This window comes from Dipodomys merriami, unplaced genomic scaffold (genome assembly GCF_024711535.1).
Source record: "Dipodomys merriami isolate MVZ:Mamm:240054 unplaced genomic scaffold, mDipMer1.0.p SCAF_38, whole genome shotgun sequence".
Lineage (NCBI taxonomy): Eukaryota > Metazoa > Chordata > Mammalia > Rodentia > Heteromyidae > Dipodomys > Dipodomys merriami.
This window is the reverse complement of record NW_027205381.1, coordinates 3,521,148-3,539,977: the sequence shown is the minus strand read 5'-3', so window position 1 is coordinate 3,539,977 and position 18,830 is coordinate 3,521,148.

Genomic DNA, 18,830 nt, shown 5'->3' with positions numbered 1-18,830 from the left:
TTTACTATCATTAATGTTGACTGAAGCACAAATAATAGACCATTGGCAATATAAACTCTTATTCATCAAGACATGCTTGTGACAGCATTGCTGATTCTCATTCCTCAAATAATATTTTAGCTTCCTATGTAAATGTGTAAATCCCTTATATGCCAGTCATTGTGTTCTATATTGTGGGTACACATTGCTAGGAGAACTTTAATTTTTTATATTTGTGACATTTTGTTTTCAAATTGTCAATTTTATTGCACCATTGACATTATATTCCTTTTTATTTTAACATTTATTTCAAAAAGAACTCTTCAGTTTCAGGTGGTCCAGAATAATATGTCCATCAGGCATTGCTTTGGAAAATAGAAACCCAGACACAAACATATTTCAATCTGGTAAGTAATGATTTCCCAATACATCAGATGTTGTGGCATTCTCTTATGGAAACTAACAAGATGGAAGTTTGATCTTTGCCTGATCATAACCTATGTGTAAATATATTTTCACTAGTGAAATAAGTCTGAGTTGGATGCTGTATTGATTCTCACCTATGGTCATTTGTTCCTGCAGCCTTTGTGTGAATGTGAAGGTGAGGGAAACCTGGATAGAGTGGGTTTAATAACTAAGATCATAGTATGAGCCAATGATATCACTGAACCACTCAACAAACTTAACTGAAAATATAAATTACAAGAAGAGCAAATATTTTCTATCAATGCATTGGAAAGGATGTTATATGAACATGAATTCTTACATTCAAATTCTATTAAGAAACTGTAACATACAGTTTTTACTCCTAAAGTACTCTAGGAATAAAACTGTTGATAGGCAAAGTTATTATGTTAAAAGATTATAAAAAGCAACATGAGTTACTTAATAAACTCAAGTAGTAAAATGTGTCTATTAATGTAAGTGGCTTTCTACTAAGTATATCCATGCTGTGTCTGTGGATGATAGAATTCTTTTTCATAACTCTGTTTGGGAACTCCTTGTCAAGACAACACAGATTTCTGCATGGTTTTTAAAAAAGAAAAATACATTTATGAAAATAGAAAATTTTTATAAGTTCAATTTTGATCCTAGTTGTGTGTTCTAGCTATGTGAAAATAAATTAGGTTAGGTTTGTATCTGATTTTCTAGGAACACATACCTGAGCAGAGACATAATGATTCTTTCTCAGAAATGCTAGACCATGTTCTAGCATCACTGAGAAATTTCCACTCTATCTCTAACTGCTAGCTCCATGTGGATAGATAAAATCAACTTTTAAATGAGATCCCAAATAATTGCATAAGCAGAAATATTCCTACCACATCTATTCCCCTTATGTGTAACTATTTATTATTGTTAAATGTTGCCTCACAACCACTCTGTGAGATAGATTTTATCTAAACTCAGATGAGGAAACAGGAAAAGAGATTTGTTCAGAAAGTACATTATTTAAAATACCAAACTGATAACTAGGACCAAGACACAAATCCAAAACATACACACAACCCACTGCACAGTCCAGACAAACTAAAAATATTTAAAAACTCTGACTTACATCCTCAAATGTAAACTCATTTTCTCTCAAATTAATCAATTTTTAATGGAACCCATTATTACTTATTTCCAACGGAATGACCTTAACTAACACTTACATAGATTCAGATGGTATATTTTAAGGTTAAATGACTTGTTTCATTTGTTCATTACACTCTAAATAAAAGGTCCTAAAAATGGATTCTTTTTTTTTTTTTTTTTTTTTTTTTTTTGTCAGTTGTGGCCTGGGCATTGTCCCTCAGCTCTTCAGCTCAAGCTAGCGCTCTACCTCTTGAGCCACAGCATCACTTCTGGTTTTCTAGTGTGTTATTGGGGATAAGAGCCTCATGGACTTTCCTGAACCACGATACTCAGATCTCAGCCTCCTGAGTAGCTAGGATTACAGGCATGAGCCACCTGCATCCAACTAGGATTTGATATTTGAATATCTTTTATTTGCTTGGTAAATGCAAGTATTGGTGGGGGATATTCTCTCATCCTAACATGAGAGGTGCTGCTGTCCAGATTTGAGTTCTGCTTTAGTATTATCTGATAGAAATACTAAGAAAATTCCTTAGACAAGCATTTGGCTCTGGGGGAAAAAAAACAAATGGGTGCTCTAAAGAAAATGAGAACATACTAAGATTTCTCTAATAAGAGAATATTAGAATGAGGCAACAGTGACTCAAGCCTGTAATTGTAACTCCACAGGAGGCTAAGATCTGCTTATAAAGTTGCTATAAGTTTAAAATACACAAGTTTAGTTTTCTTACAGTCCCAGAGAACACAAGTGTGAAGTCACTTTCACTGGGACAATAGAGTGTCAGTAGAACCAGGCTCCCTCCTAAGAATCCATTGCATTGCTCCTTTTGTCTTCCAGAGGTATAGTCTTGTCTTCCCTGGTTTGGGCTCCTTGACTCAACTTCAAACCAGTACCACAGCAACTTCCGATCAAAACTGGCTGTGCTATTGTTCATTCTCACTAGCAAGGAATGATTGTTCCCTAAACAAAAGGTTTTAAATATGCTTTAGTTCATTATATTTTCTTTTTTTTGAATGAGTTATTATTGTGAAAACACTGTACAGAGGGGTTACAATCACATGAGCAAAGTAATGAGTACATTTCTTATCAAACATTGTTGCCTCCTCCTTTGTTTTTCCCCTACAATCCCCTCCCTCCCACATCCACAACTACATCCCCACCCCCCTTTCACCCCCCATCTAAATTGTAAAGTTCATTTTTTCGACGTGGTCTTGTACATCTCATTGTTGCAATGGGTCAACCTGTATCCCTATTTAAACAATGTGTTTTTTCCCTTACACTCCCCAAATTATACCAACATCAAATACAGTGAAAACAGGGGTTTTACCATGGGAGAGGGATACACAAAGCAATCAACAGTCATGTGGTACCTTATAAATACATTAGAAACAATAGCAAGAAAAAAAAACACTTGTTTCCTTATCTTGGGGTTCATTTTGCTTAACATCATCTTATCTGACCTTTTCTGCTTATCTCAGATATATACTAGTTATTGCAAATAAGGGAAACCATGGGACTTATGTTTCTTTTTCAGAGATCATTCTTTCATCTGGAATGCTTACAGTGTATGTTTAAACATGATTCATACATCACATTGAATTAATACTTAGATTAGTTTTAAAATAAAATTTGAAGATTGCTCTTGATTTGTGTTTTTCTGTGCCAGCACTGAGGCTTCAACTCAAAATTTGGGTGCTGTCCCTTAGTATTTTTGATCAAGTAGTTGAACACTAGCAAAAAATCTCAGGGATAGTGACAAGGCTTTGAATTCAAGCCCCAGGATAGGCAAGTGTGTGTGTGTGTGTGTGTGTATGCTTGTGTATATACACACACACACAAAAGCTGGCACTTAAGTCACAGCTCTACTTTTGGCTTTTTGGGAGGGGTGGTTGATTGGACATAGGTGTCTAGCTTACTTTAATTCCCTAGCTTTCATTTGAACCACAATTCTCAGATCTCAGCTTCATGTGTAGATAGAATTTCCAGAAATAGCCACTAACCCCTGGCTGTTCTTCCTTTCAATAAACACCTTTATTGAGATTTAAGTACATATTCTTGAATTTATTTACTTAAATTGTGAAGTTAAAAGGCTTTAGAGTTATATAACTACGACCTCAAGCAAGATGGAAATACTTCTACCACTTCAAATGAAACCTGATCTTGTAACACTATGACCTAACCAACTACTCCCATCTCTGAAGAAACAGTGGGTCAAATATTTCCCTAAAAATTTGACATTGTACAAATGAATCACATAAAATATGGCCTAATGTGATGCACTTGTTTTCAAGGTTCAACCATGTTGGAGGATGGATCAATACTTACTTTGCTATTGGTTGCCTAGAAATATTATATTGATAAGATGTACTCTCTTTACTTATTTATCAGTTAGTGGTTATTTGAATTGTGTTTCCTTTTAAATTACAAATGCTGCTACTGATATCTTTTAAGTATAGTTTTTTACATGAACCTATGTTGCCATTTCTTTGGGTGTACACTTAAGAGTGTAATCGTTTGGTCATAATGCTCTAATTTTATTTCTAACTGTTTGAGGAACTTGAAAACTCTCCCACAATGGCAAAGCCATTATTCATTCCTACACTGTTATCAACTTTTGATGAAAGCTATCTTAATGTGTATAAAGTAATATTCACTGTCGTTTTGATTTGCCCAGGCCATCTAATGCAGTCTAAATTCATTTTATATGTTTGAGTACTGACAGCTATTAAGTACATTCTTTTTTATTCTTTGTCCTTTGTTTTGAGGAAACTGACAACATAAAAAAGCATGGAGTCTCTCTTTTGAACACACAGGAGTTTCATATTTACATATTCTTTTTTAATGTGAATCTCAAATACAAAATTTCAGCAAATACTTTAAAACCTCCAAAATAATCTTATTTTTCCCTGCTTGCTATTAATTTATTGTCACCTGGAGAGAACTGTCAAGCCTTTCTACTTGGTTTCAAATGTAAATGTTAGCTTTTCCTACCTGCTTGGTCAATGTAGTATCATCATCTTGTCAGCTTATCCATATTTTCTGAGACAGTCTATTTGGCACCTGGGAGAGGTCCACAAGGGATACAAGAGGACTTACGCTCCTGTACATTGACTGTGTGTGATTGTCCTCTGATAAAATATCTGTTATAATATTTTCTCTATTTTCATTACATTCATTTACTCATTTTTAAGACACAGTCTGGCTAAGTCATCTAGATTAGTCTCAAATGTTTGTTCTTTGTCCATCAGCCTTCCCAGGAGCCATAATTAACCACTACTGTGAATGATTCTCATTAGTCACATTAAAATAGTATGTATTTCTCTTTGTTACAGAGTTATCATGATTGTACATATTACAAGTTGCTTATAGATGTATATTTGAAGCTATTTCAATTCTTTGGGGGTTTCCAAGTTCCCTTTATTGATAGTTGTTGACTCACAGTAATAACCATAATAATATATTTCATATTCAATTTATCTATTCTTCTGTTGTCTACCTCATATGTTACATTCAATAAATACTCATATAATGTAGAGTCAGGAAGATTATAGCTAGATTTTTACATTAACAATTTCATAGGACTTCTTTTGTTTATCCAATTCATTTTTAAGAAGTTTAAATAATAGTAAACTACACATAAGTTTTGCTGTCTTAACCACATTTTAGTGTAGAGTCCAGTAGTGCTAGCTTCACATGGTAAATTCAAGATACTTTTTCAAGGAAAAGAGTAAGACAGGGACCTCAGCTCTCCATGAAGGAAGAATTTAACATAAAGAGAAATAAAGGGTATTTGTAGACTCAGAAATTCCATCATCTGTGGAAGAAGAGCCCACAGAAAAATGTTTGTCTACTTCAAAGAAAAATATAGCAGGTTTTCCCCATTTGTAGTAATTAGAATGTGACTATAAATCTACAAGTAAACACAATGGATGGTATGAGACAAAAAGTTACACTTGAACACGATGAATTAAACAGGACTCAAACATTCATTCACAGAGTGAGACCAAAGGAGGATATTCTTAGGAAAGGATCACAAAAGCTCAATAGCTATGAGTATATGATCAATAAAATGATGCTTATTGAAATAAACCCAAGAAATGGAAATAAGATGTTTTTGTTTTCTTACTATTTGTGTTTCCCATCTTTGTTGATTGTTTTTATTTCTGTACTTTTATTCTTGTTTGTAAGTTTATCTGTTTTGGGGAGGTTCAGGGAGCCCATAAATGGTCAGAGAAAAGGTGAACAAATGCAGCAGTGATACTCACTAGACACTACATTGAAAATGAACTATATAACTTGTGGGGCATAGGATTCTGAAGGAAAAAATGGGGGAAAATGAGGGAAGGGATGACATTATTCAAAAAGAAATGTACTCATTATCTGACTTATGTAACTGTAACCCCTTTGTACATCACCTTCACGATAAAAAAATTCTTAAAGAAAAATACAGAGACAGTAAAATCAATACAATTTTGTTGAATGCAATGAACTCCAAGAAATGGAAACAATAAGTTATTTTGTTATTTTGCTTTCTGTTTTTTTCTCCTTTGTACTGTTTTTTATTTCTCTCCCTTTTGTTTGTAAGTGTTTCTGCTTTAAGGAGGGTAAGAAGGATCACAGAAATTGTGGTGAACAAATGCAGCAGTGTTATTCCCTAGACATTACATTGAAAATGGACTACACAAATTGTGGGGGAGGGGTGTTGGGAGGGGAAAAACTGGGAGGAAAGGGAGGAAGAGGAGAAACTGTTCAAACAGTAATGTACTCATTACCTCACTTATGTAAATGTATCCCCTCTATACATCACCTTTACAATAAAAATACAAATAAAATTATTTTATAGTTTTGCTTGTACATTTAGTTCTTTGCTTTATTTTAAGCTGCTATTAAAATATCATGTCAAGTAGATCTATAGCTCACATGGATAATATGTTCTTTTAGTCACATTTGCTGAAGCTATTTTTCAACCAAAAAATGTGAAGTAGAAACGGTCAGATAAGTAGATGTTAGGCAAAATGAACCTCAAGATAAGGGCTCAATTTTTTTCTTTCTTGGTATTGTTTCTAACGTATTTATAAGATGATTTCTTTGTTGCTTTATATGTTCCTCCCCCACTGTATAATCCCTGTTCTCACTGTATTTGATGTTGGTATAATTTGTGGAGGGGAAGGGGAAAAAATGCTTAATTTCCTAACAAATGGGGCAATGTCATTCTTTCTGATGGAGGCACAGAATTCCATTGTGTATATATACCACATTTTCTTGATCCATTCATCTACTGAAGGGCATCTGGGTTGGTTCCATATCTTAGCTATGATAAATAATGCTGCAATAAACATAGTTGTAAGGATTCAAATATGTTTTCTTTCTTGTGATTGTTTCTAACATATTCATAAGATTATTTTCTTTGTTGCTTTGTATGTACCTCCCCCACGGTATAACCTCTACTTACACTGTATTTGATGTTGGTATATTTTGTGGAGGGGAAAGGCAAAAAAAAAATAGTTAAACAGGGATACAGGTGGACCCATTGCAACAATGAGAAGTACAAGTCGGGGCGGAGGGGGTAGGGGGAGGAGGGAGTGGGGTGGGAGATAGGAAGGGATAGAAACGGGACAAAAAGGAGGAAGCAACAATGCTTGATAAGAAATGTACTCATTACCTTGCCCGTGCAATTGTAACCCCTCTGTACGCTATTTTCACAATAAAAAAAATTGTTTAAATAGGGATACAGGTGGACCCATTGCAACAATGATATGTACAAGACGTTATGTCGAAAAACGAACTTTATAATTTTGACGCGGTTGGGGGAGTGGGATATGAAAAGGAATGGTAAGGGGAAACAAAGGAGGAGGCAACAATGCTTAATTAGAAATGTACTCATTACCTTTCTCATGCAATTGTAACCCCTCTGTACGGTATTTTCACAATCTATTTAAATAAAACTATATTTATAAATATAAAAAAACAAAATGTGATATCTTGGTGCTAAAAACCTTATAAACAGAATTTTATTTCAGAACCTTTATTCTATTGATTTACATATATATATATATATATATATATATATATATATATATATATATATATATATATATATATATATATATATATATATATATATAGGCCACAAATCCAGGCTTTCTATTTATTTTTGAAATAGAAGTGCGAGTTTCATAACATTATTTTTTTCAATTCTTATGATCCTTTGATTTTCCATATGAATTTTAAAATCAACTTATTGCTTCTTATAGAAAAGTCACATGTTTTAATAGTGACTGGATTAAATCTGTACATCAAAATGGAGTATATTAATGCCTTACCACTATAAATGTATTTTGGTGCATAAAATGAGATATCATCAATGTGTTCAGTTTTCCTTGTTTCTTTTAAGAATGTTTTGTGGTTTTCAAAATCTGAGTATTAGTTGGCTTTTGGTAGTGCTCATTCCAAAGCATTATTTTTGTTAATGTAATTGTAAACATAATCGTTTTGTTTATTTCAGTTGGAGTTCATTCTTTGTGATACAAGAATACTATTAATTTTTTAAATATTTACCTTGTTCCTTGAAAACTTGCTAGATTATTGGTTCTGTAGGTTTTTCTTTTTTCCTAAGTAGGTCTCTTAAGAATGTATGTTAGCAAAAGAATGCGGTGTGCATAGGGAGCTAGTAGTATTGTATATCAGTGTATCTTTTATTTCATCTTGCCTAGTTGCTTTTCCTTGTTTGTGATCTTCACATGAAATATTGAATATCTGCCATTATACCGTTAGCTCTATCTTTCTTAGTCAATCATTAGGGAGAGTGTGCTTCCTAGTTTGTTGATGATTTTTGTCTTAGGAAAGTATTTTCTTAAATATACATCATTTTTTATGTGGCTTTCAGCAGCTATAGAATTTATTAGTTTTAAGCTGTTTTCTGTTGAAATAGCTTTGACTTTGCTAAAAATTTGTGTATTTACTTATGCATTCATTATTATGTTCCAATAACCTATTTGTTTATCATTTGGACAGTATTGTTTTGATTACTCAACATTATGATAGGTATTGACATTAGGTGACTGCATCAACTTTGATTTTTTTCTCAATTGACTTATATATTCTAACTCCTCTTTCCATATGTGGGATTATAATCAATCTGTGTACTAAATATGTATAACATGACATTTTAACAATATTGAATCTTTAAACTCATAAACATTGATATTTCCAAAGAAAATTTTCTATTATTTCACAAATTCCTCATGGCTGAAATGTGACTTTACATATATTTTATTATATTTTAGATTAATTTTTCATTTTCATACTATGAATTATAATTTCTTATTTTAAACTTATTTTAAGCTGTCATTACTGGTATATGATGGTACAATTTTCTGTTATGACAGAATTCTGAAAATTTACTGAACATTTTTTCAGTTAGATATTTTAGAAGTTAGCTATATATGTTTCTATGCAGACAATATCATCTACAAATACAGTTCTAGGAGTTTTTTTTAAGAAATGGAAAGACTTGGAAAAAACTATATTAAGTGAAGTAAGCCAGGCCCAAAGAAACATAGGTCTCATGGTTTCCCTTATTTAATAACTAGTATAAGTCTGAGTCATGCAGAAAAGGTCAGATAAGATGATGTTAGGTGAAATGAATCCCAAAATAAGGACACAAGTGTTTTTTTCTTTCTTGCTATTGTTTCTAACATATTTATAAGGTGATTGTTTTGTTGCTTTGTATGTCCCTCCCCCACGGTATAACCTCTGTTTTCACTGTATTTGATGTTGGTATAATTTGGGGAGGGGAAGGGAAAAAACAAATTGTTTAAATAGGGATACAGGTGGACTCATTGCAACAATGAGATGTACAAAATGCTCTGTTGAAAACTGAACTTCACAACTTTAGCGGAGGGGGTGGGGAGTGTAGTAGTGGAGATGGGAGGGCAGGGATGGTAGGGGGAAAACAAAGGAGGAGGCAACAATGCTTGATAAGAAATGTACTTATTACCTTGCTCATGTAATTGTAACCCCCCTTTATGGTATTTTCACAATAAAAAAACTTATTAAAAATAAATAAATCTTACCTCAGTCAATTGGTTAAACATATGTATTTACGTTGAATAGGTATGGAGATTTTAATTTTCATTCTAAATGTCAATAAAACGGTCAGTCTTTCACTACAAAATACTTAAATATGCTCATATACGTATCTTTTGGTAAAAGCTCATTGTGAGATTTATGAAGTGCTGTCTATTCCTAGTGTGATGTGAATTTTATTAGAAGTTGATATGGCATTTTTTCTCTGTTGCTTTTTTGCTCTGTGTGTGTGTGTGTGTGTGTGTGTGTGTGTGTGTGTGTGTGTGTGTGTGTGTGTATGTGTGCGTGTTCTTGAGTTTGAATTTGCACTTGCTGTTCTCAGCCTTCCTTCCTTCCTTCCTTCCCAAGGCTACCATCATCAGTTCTGGCATTTTTCATCTTGATTGGAGATGGAGTTTCACAGACTTGTGTGCCAAGGCTGGATTGCAACTCTGATACATCCTTTAGATCTCAGACTCCTGAGCTACTAGTATCCAGCTCCATGTGTATTTTCTATTTATATTGAGAAAACCAAATTGTTTTTCTTCTTCAGTAGATTATTATATGAATACAGCCATTGATTGTGTGTGTTTGAGTGTGCCTGCAGTGTGCATATGTGGTGGTACTTGGGCTCATCTCAGAACCTTGTACTATTACTTTGCTTATTTGTTCATTTCTGGTGCTCTACATTGAGCTACATCTTCAGCTGAAAGTTTGTTTTTTTTTCAGGTAAGGGGTAGGTTTATTCAGTAGACCTGCTGGGACCAGCCAAGGCTGGCACTCCACGTGGCTGGGAAAGGCCTGGGAATGAGAGAGAGCTGGGAAAGAGAGAGGAAAGAGCTAGAAGAGAGCAGAGAGAGCTAGAAAAGAGCAGCCAGAGAGCTAGAAAAGAGAAGGGAGCTGGGAAAGAGAAGAGAAGGAAAAAGCTGAGAGCTAGAAAAGAGCAGAGAGAGTTCAGCTGAAAGTTTTGCTGATTGATTGGATGTGAAGTCTCACAGACTATTCTGCCTAGGCTGCCTTCTAATCACAATCGTCTTTATTTCAATTCTCTCAATTTAGTAGGATTACAAATATTACCCACTGTTGCACAGCCATTGCTCTTTGAAAATTAAATGAGACCTATTCTAACCTAAACACATTTTATGATGGTGTAGTAATCTTGGTTTTGTATAGATAAATTTTGTTTACAAACATTTTTTAAAGATTTTGCTGTTGCTTTGTTTTGTTCTAGAGTTCTTTTCTTCTAATTTCTTTTGTTGGTTTTCTTATTAGTAGAATCCTCCTTTTTTTTAAATCAAATTTAGAGATTTATACATTTCATAATTCTCCAAAGGCAGTTTTAAATTATGTTTTTCTTATTATTTACTTGCAAATTAATAGTTTCCTATTGCCACTGTTATTTCTATCTTATACTTGATTTGTGATTTGCGTTTACCTTTTATTATTTTTCTAGTTTCCTTAAAATGGAAGATTTGGTTATTTAATGCCTTTATTTCATTATAATATAATTATTTAGCACTAAAAATTCTCTTTCATTCACTGTTTTAAGGGCACTTTGGGATTTTTACTTTAATTCTATTTTGTCCCAAGAACATATTTTTTAATGTTTTTAATGCTTTTCAATGTTTAAGATTTATTTTGTACAAAAGTTTTATCTATGCTGACATTATAGCTGGCTCCCCTAATATGTATTCTGCTATTTAAGTGTAAGGTGTTATATAGATTCCCAATATGTATAATTGTTAATGTTATATAGCCTTGTATATTACTCATAATTCTCACAATATGCCATCAATTACTGAGAATGTCCTGCTGAAAGTTGGAAATAGCACTACAAAAATAATTATAATTGTATTAATTTGTTCTTGTACATGTACTTATGACTTCCTTTCTTTCTCCTTCCTTCCTCCCTCCCTCCTTTCCATTCCTCCCTCCCTCCTTTCTTTCTTTCTTTCTCTCCTTTCTTCCTTCCTTCCTTCCTTCCTTCCTTCCTTCCTTTCTTTCTCTCTCTCTTTCTCTCTTTCTCTTTCTCTCTCTCTTTCTTTCTTTCTTTCTTTCTTTCTTTCTTTCTTTCTTTCTTTCTTTCTTTCTTTCTTTCTTTCTTTCTTTCTTTCTTTCTTTTTCTTTCTTTCCTTCTTTCTCCGTTTCATCATGGGGCTTGAATTCTGGGCCTGGGATATGTCCCTGAGTGCTTCAGCTCTAGGCTAACACTCTACCATTTGAGCCACAGTGCCACTTGTTTGGGGGTTTTTTTTGGTGTTTTTTTGTGTTTTTGTTTTTGTTTTATTTTGTTTTAGTGGTTAATTAGAGATAATAGTCTCACGGACTTTCCTGCCCAGGCTGGCTTTGAATTGTGATCCTCAGATCTCATCTTCCTGAGTAGCTAGGATTGCAGTCATGAGCCAGCAGTGCCCAGCTTTATTTTAGTTTTTTTTTTGTTATCACTATTGTAAGTAAAATTATTGTACAGAGGGCTTGTATTTACAAAAGTGAGGAAATGAGTACATTTCTTTTGTAACACAGTCTCCTTTTCCCTCACTTTCTCCCAGTTTTCCCTTCTTTCCCCCAATTTGTATAGTTCATTTTTAACAGTGTATAGTAAGTATTATTGTTGCTTATGTTCACCTTTAGTCCCACTATTTCTGTGGTCCCCCTTACCATTGCCAAAAGAGATAGACTTACATACATGACAAAAGGTACATAAAACAGTGACAAAGGAGGAAAAAATTACCCCTTGTTTCCATTTCTTGGAGTTTGTTTCAATAAATATCATTTTATATGATAATATGCACATAGATATTTAGGCTCTCTAATCCTCTTCTACGAGTATTCTCCTTTGGTCTCATTGTGTGAATGCTTCGAGTCCTGTATAATTTAATATTCCTATGCCTGTTTTTTCGTCTTTTACTACCCAGTGTGTTTACTTACAGATTTCTAGGCATATTCTAGTTACAACAAATGAGAGAAACAATGTGACTTATGTTCTTTGGGTCTAGTGACACTGAACATAATTTTTTCCAAGCCTTTCTATTTCCTTATGAATCAAACAATATCATTATTTCTGATAGAATCATAAAATTCCACTGTGTATACATACCACATTTTCTTGAGGTATTCTTCTACTGGGGGGGCTCTGTGGTGAATTCATATCTTGGCATGCCAAAAACAAAAAAGTTTCATTGAACATAGTTGTGCTTGTACATTTATTCTACCTTCTTTGTATTCTATAGATAAAGACCCAGGAGTGAAATTCGTGGGTCATAGGGATGCTTTATGATTAATCTTTTATGTTACCTCCATTCTGCTGTCCAGAGTAGCTGAACAAATTTACATGCCTACCAAAAGGGTAGTAGCCCTTTCTTTGGCACCATCCCTGCCAGCATCTGTTGCTGCTAGTTTTCTTGATAATGCTCATTATAACTTGTCTGAGGTGCAATCTCAATGTTGTTTTGATTTGTGTTTCTTTTATGGCCAGAGATGTTGAACATTTTTTCATCGGTCTATGACCATGCTTATTTTATATTTCTGAGAACTCTCTCTTTAAATCTTTAGCCCATTTATTAATTGGGTTGATGTTTCTTTGATGATTTATTTTTAGAGAGCAATTTTTTGAGCTCTAAGTATATTTTAGACATGAAGTTCTTATCTGATGCACAGTTTGTTAAAATTTTTTTCCCAATTGGTGGGCTTTCTATTTATCTTGCTATCTATGTCCTTTTCAGGCAGAAATTATTAGTTGGATGCAATCCATTTATCCAATCTGTCTTTGATGTTTTGGTTCTGGATCTTAGGAAGTTTCAACCTGTGCCTAGGAGCCCTAATATTTTCCCTATTCCTTCTTGTAATATTCTTAAATTATGTGGCCTTATGTGCATTTGGAATTGATTTTGGTGCACGGTAGCTATAGTTTTCTTCATGTGTATAGCCAATTTTGCCAACAACATTTGTTGAAGAGGCTGTCTTTCTTCCATCCTCTGGTTTTTGCTCCCTAATCAAATATTAGGTGGCTATAGGTCGGTGGGTTCATTTATGAGTCATCTGTTCTATTCCATTGGTACTTGGGCCTATTCTAGTGCCAGTATCAAGCTTTTTTTTATTATTATTGTGGCTTTGTAATTGAGTTTGATGTTTGGTATTGATATTCCTCCCACACTATTCTTCCTGCTAACGGTTAATTTTGCTATTCATTGTCTTTTATTTCATATGAATTTTTGGATTGCTTTCTCTATATCATGAAGAATGTTGTTGGGATTTTGATGCATATTATACTGAATTTGTAGATAGCTTTGGGCAGTATTTACATTTTCACAATGTTAATCCAATCCAGAAGCATGGGAGGTTTTTCCATTTCCTTAAATCTGCTTTAATTTTTCTTTTCAAATTTCTAAAATTTTCAAAATAGAAGTCCTTCACATCTTTAGTTATGTTAATTCCTAATTATTTTTTGAGGCTATTACAAAGAGTTGCTTTCCTGATTTCAGGCGCATTCTTTCCATTGTTGGCATAAATAAAAGGTACTGATTTTATGTATTTATTTTATACTCTATTACTTTGCCGGAGTTTTGGATCAGCTCAAATAAGTTGAGGGAAGAATCTATAGGGTTCTTTAAATACTAAAATCATGTCATCTGCAAAGAGGGATAGTTTTATGTCTTTCCCTATTTGGATGCTCTTTGTGTTTTTCTCTTGTCTTATTGCTCTTGCTAGCAATTCCAGTACTATATTAAAGAGGAATGGAGAAAGTAGACATCCTTTTCTCATTTTAGAGGAAATTATTTTAACTTTTCTCCATTCAGTATAATGCTGGCTGTGAGTTTGTCATAAACTTGGTATGAATACAATGCATCTTTCACAATGTAACCCCTTTCTTCCAAATTTTTCACCAACCCATGTCTACCCTCAAATTACATAGTTTAAATTTTTTATAATGTACATTGAATTTAATGACAATTTGTTAACACTTTCTCTCTCCATTCTTGTGAAACCCATCCTTTTTGCCCTCCCCCAAACATAGTGCTATCTCTTGGTATTAATTTTGTTAAAGAGTCATTAGTCATTCAGAGGAGATAGGCAATTACCATCTCCCCTATGTATACCATAGTTTAGTCAGTTTGTTTGTTTATGTATGCATAGAGTTCTATATATGTTGCCATGCATGTTTGCATTTTAGACCTAATTTCCACATATGATAGAACCTATGCAGCATTTGTCTCTTTGAATTTGACTTTTTTTATAGTTCCATCTATTTCCTTGTAAATGACATACTATTATTACTGATAGATAAATAAAATTCCATTGCTTAGATTTACCATATTATCTTGATCCATTTATGTGATGTACTTATGATTTTTATTTTGGAAAGTCTTTCTTTATTCTCCATTTGACATGTATACATTAAACATTTAAAGAATACTTTGTTTTTCTTCCTGTTGAGTTACTAGGTTAGTTAATAGGTCTCTGTTTAGAATTTTGTTTGCATAATAACCTATTATATGCATTTAACATAACTATTATATATAGTATATAACATCTATTGTCACATAGTTTATGCCATGTTACTTATAATAGGGTAACTTTTTTTTTCTTCATTTGGGAAGTACTTAGGTTTGAACTCATGGCCTTTATTTGGATAAGCTGGAGCTCTATGTCTTGACTCATGCTCCAAGCCTTTTTTGCTTTATTTACTCTTCATCCATTGCTGATCTTGGATTGGTTAGTCCTATTAGTCCTACTTATACATCTCAAATATATGGGGATCACAGTATGTTCCATGATGTCTCGTTTGTCCATTGTAGAAGGGGCTTGCTTACTTTTGTTCTGGTTGACATTGACTGAGATCTTTACAACTCTTTGTCACATGTATTGGAGGATGACAGGAATGTACCTGCATGGCCAGCCCATAATCAATAGTAATCCCTTGCACCTTAATTGCATTAAAAAAATTTAATTTATTTTTCTATTATTTAATTTTCAACAATATTCATTTATTTGTGTAGATATAGGAGTAAATACCACCATCTTTCTTCTTGAAGGATTTAAAAATAATCTTTTCTATTGTGTACTTGGAAAGGAATTTTCTTTTGTTTTAAAATCATATAGATGGATAGATAGATGGATGGATAGATAGATAGTTTTCTGGAGACTTTGAGATATGAGTTGACACTTTATTTCAGCTATTTAGTGTTTACTTTGTAGTTTCTGACAACATTTGGAATATAATGCTTACATTTGTTTCTATGAAATCTCACCATTTCGCTCTCTCTCTTTCTCTTGCTCTCATTCTCCTGCCTCCTTCCTCTCATGGCATGTCTATACCATGTAAAAAATGTCTTTCCTCACATGTATTTCACAGGGAGGGGTAAGGCCCTAGAACAGACAAATTTCTTTCCTAATAGAATTTTCTATCTCATTCATTATGTTTTGTGTCTTGCTTGATCTTCTCTTACCAGATGCTTGGACAGATGTGTTGACTTTCCAGTAACAAAAACAACCATTTTATTTGATATATTGCCCACTTATTCTATTAGAGATTTTAACATATAAATCATAGTTATATATTTGAAGTATTTATGTTATAAAAATGGATTATGGTAGACTAAGGTTTTGATGATAATTTGAGGAAATTTCACTTTCATTTTACATGCCTTATAATTTTTATAGAATACTCTATGAATCTTCATAGTAAATCAAAAACTAGGTAATACATTTTGGTCTTGAAAATCCATATTCTCTTCTTTGTGATAAGCCCTTAGTGAGTCACTCTCAAGTTTAATTTTTTAATTTTTTATTGTAAAGATATTGTATAGAGGGGTTACATTTACATGAGTAAGATAATGAGTACATTTCCTATCAATCATTGTTACCCCCTCCTTTGTTTTCCCCTATTATCCCTTCCCTTCTGACCTCCCAATTCCTCCCTGCCCCCAAAAGTTGTAGTTTGTTTTTAACATAGTATCTTGTATGTCTCATTGTTACAATGGGTCAACCTGTATCCTTGTTACCACATTTTGTTATTTCTCTTCCCGGCTCCATATTAGAAAAATGTAAATTCAAGATGAATGGCACCAGAATCAAATACAGTGATAACAAAGGTTATACCATAAGAGGAAGAACATACAAAAGAAACAAAAAAAACACATAGTGCATTAGAAAACAACAGCAACAAAGAAAAAACGTCTTGTCCAGATCTTGGGGTTCATTTTGCTTAGCATCATTTATATAGTTATATGTACATAGCTTTTGACCTTTTCTGCGTGTCTGGTAAGATTATCCTAGATATCTACTAGTTATTGCAAATAAGGGAAACTATGGAGCCTGAATATATTTCTTCTAAGTCTTTCCATTTCCTAACAAATGGAGTAGTGTCATTCTTTCTGATAGAGGCATATAATTCCACTGTGTGTGTATATATACATACACTTTTACACACACACACACACACACACACACACACACACCACATTTTCTAGATCCATCCATCTGCTGAGGTGCATCTGGGTTGGCTCCATATCTTAGCTATGTTGAATATTGCTGCAATAAATGTACGCTGGTAGTCAAGGAGAAGCAAGAGACAGGAGGATCAGGAGTTGGAGTTTAATTTTGGATTAATGTGACTGCAAGTTGATTTTGTGTTTGGTTATTTTTATGGCTGCTCTCATTGCACTAGAGACTTCAGATTCCTACAAAGAAATTTCTGTGTTTAGTAGGAAGTTTTTCTTTTCAAAGCAGTGTCTATCTGTCTATCTATTTCTGAGTCTTACATCTTTCCTTTACAGTTTGTCTCAAAAAATGTATGCCTTTTCCTTTTGCCAGTCATTTTTTGCTATTAGTGGTTGTTTAATCAACATTGATTTATTTGAGTTGGCAATCGATTTCCACCTTTACTCTTCTGATTTTAGTCATTCATGTTAGACTTACATCACTCCTCTAGGTTTCTAGAGCATCACCTTTTCTTAAGCACTAACCTTTTCTTTGGTGAAAACTGTGCTTTCAGCATGCAATCAGGCTCTCAGCTATAAATAACATAACATAACATAAAATTCTATCCTAGCTACTTTATTCTCCTACTTGTCATATTTCACTACTATCTAAGAAAAGCAATGCTTCCTTTGCCCACTTCATAAGATGCTGGTTTTGCTCCATGGTAGTAGTGGGAAAAAAGTAATTACTTTAGTCAATATCCTGAATCACCACTCTGCTCTTCTCAATGCATGAAACATTTTTTTAGGTTTTTCTGATAGGTTCTGTGATCAGCTGGTTGACTTTATTTAACAATAACAAAAAGTCTTCATGAGGGTACTGATTCTTCCAGATTCTGTGACAGTCAAAGGTTTTATTCTGTCATCAACCAGTCCTTTACTAGTTCATTAACTACACATTAGTCTTTTCTTACTGATGTCTGGTTGTGTAATTTAAAAAATGACAGATTTCTTTCCCTTGCATAGCAGTAGGTAATACCTTTGTTTATATTTGGTTAAATGAGTTTTTTTTGTTTTCTTTTATTCATTTTTTATTTTATTTTATTGTTAAGATGCTGTACAGAAGCGTTACAGTTACATGGATAAGGCATGAGTACATTACTTATTGATCAGTTACCCCTTCCCTTCCTTGTTGTTGTCCACTACCTTTCCCCTCCATCCCCCAAAGTTGTAAAGTTCGTTTCCAACATACGGTCCTGTGGGTATCTTTGTTGCAATGGGTCATTTGTCCTTGTTTCAGGGTTTTGTTTTCCCCTCCCCAGATTAGACATGTGTATATACAAGATGCAGGGTACCAAAATCAAGTACCTTAACAACAAGGGATATACCAAAGTGGAAAGAACATACAAAACAACAACAACAACAAGTAAAATCACATGGTACATTAAAAAAATATCAATAAAGACAGACCTCTTGTGTCCATATCTTGGGGTTCATTTCACTTAGCATTATCTTGTATGGTTGTTTGTACATGGCTTTAGAGCTTTTCAGCTCATCTGACAAGATTATCCTAAATGTTTACTATATATTACAAATAAGGGAACCCATGGGAGCTAAATTTCTTTGGGACTGGGTAACTTCATTTAATATGATTTTTTTCCAAATCTTTCCATTTCCTAACAAATTGGGTGAGGTCATTTTTTCTGATGGAGGCATAGAGTTCCATTGTGTATATATACCACATTTTCTTGATCCACTCATCTACTGAGGGGCATCTGGGTTGGTTC